Here is a 1498-nt window from a genome sequence, read left to right on the forward strand (position 1 = left end):
TCTAGTTCAGTTCTAGTTCAGTTCTAGTTCAGTTCTAGTTCAGTTCTAGTTCAGTTCTAGTTCAGTTCTAGTTCAGTTCTAGTTCAGTTCTAGGTCAGTTCTAGGTCAATTCTAGTTCAGTTCTAGTTCAGTTCTAACTCAGTTCTCGTGTAGTTCTAGTTCAGTTCTAGTTCAATTCTACTTCAATTCTAGTTCAGTTCTAAGCAAGACTCTTTGTTTAGCAACGTCTTACGAATATATTTTTCTTTTAGAAAAAGTCTGTCTTGAAATTCCAAGGTTACTCCACAATCGTTAAGGATCTCTGTAATATCTATAATGTATGTGTAACAAACAGTAAGTTACTACAAGTAAATTACTCCGTTGTATATCTAAGTTTAAATTACGAGTATTTGCATATCTTGCTAATATTTTCTTAAGTTAAAATTGTCGTTTGTGTATGCAAATGTTGCTTACTGCCAAATAATGCAACTAAAGAAACCCAACCATTCGCTTTCGCCCTATAAAGACTTGAATGCTTATCGGTAGTAGATATGTATGTATGTATGTATATGTACTTAGAAATGTTTATTTTTATTAGGGATATTATGATAAGAGCTTTTTTCAGCACGATAAAAGTGTTGTAAGTTTACTGAAATTTGATTGACTTGAGATGATTTTAATATACCTAAAATAGGCTCGATTTTGTTGTGGCACTTGTTCTTAAAATAAAATTTTTTTGTTTTATATAATATCGAAAAAATGATCTCCCTAGTATAAAGTTGCTTTAAATGAATTATAACAAGGTCCTACATGGCTGGTTTAGTTTAGTTCTTAGTTAGAAGTTTAGTATGAGTTTAATGTAAATTGGTTTGATATGAAAATGAAGAGTGTATTTGGTTATTTACTAGAGCACAAGTATACAAATCTACTCTAAGGATGCGAATGAATGAGCAAAAGTGATTTATGTATTTGGTATGTATAACTAAAAACCAAAAATAGGGTTAATAATGACATTAAGATGCATTTGATAATATGTTAAGTAATTTAGTTTAGTTGAAAATTATATGAACTTGAATTTTAAGGAAGAGAAGATTTTAAGCATTGGCGAATGTCTCTGATGAAACAGAAGCTTTGATTAGCATGACAACAGGAATTTTAGGGAAAAGTCAGGATCTGTAATGATCATGTGAAAACTTAAAAAGATCTGAATCCCCATGTGAGATTTATTGATCTTTGATCACACTACACAATATCTTTTACACACTTTCCTTAGCATACTTTTTGACATTCCATTATAATGTTGTTACTTATTTCATTGCCAACAACATCATGTTAATGCATTTGGTATTTGGGATTTTCAAGTGCATTAGTTTAATATTCCAACACCTAAGTGTATGTATGTGTTAGTTACTACATTCATGTAAGTTTAAAATTTTCAATGTGAAAGGTTTTCATTTTTATTTTATTTTTTATTTTTTTTACATTTTATAGTAAAAAATATTTTATTCGTTTTGTAAAA

This window comes from Lucilia cuprina, chromosome 3 (assembly GCF_022045245.1).
Source record: "Lucilia cuprina isolate Lc7/37 chromosome 3, ASM2204524v1, whole genome shotgun sequence".
In the NCBI taxonomy this organism is placed as follows: domain Eukaryota; kingdom Metazoa; phylum Arthropoda; class Insecta; order Diptera; family Calliphoridae; genus Lucilia; species Lucilia cuprina.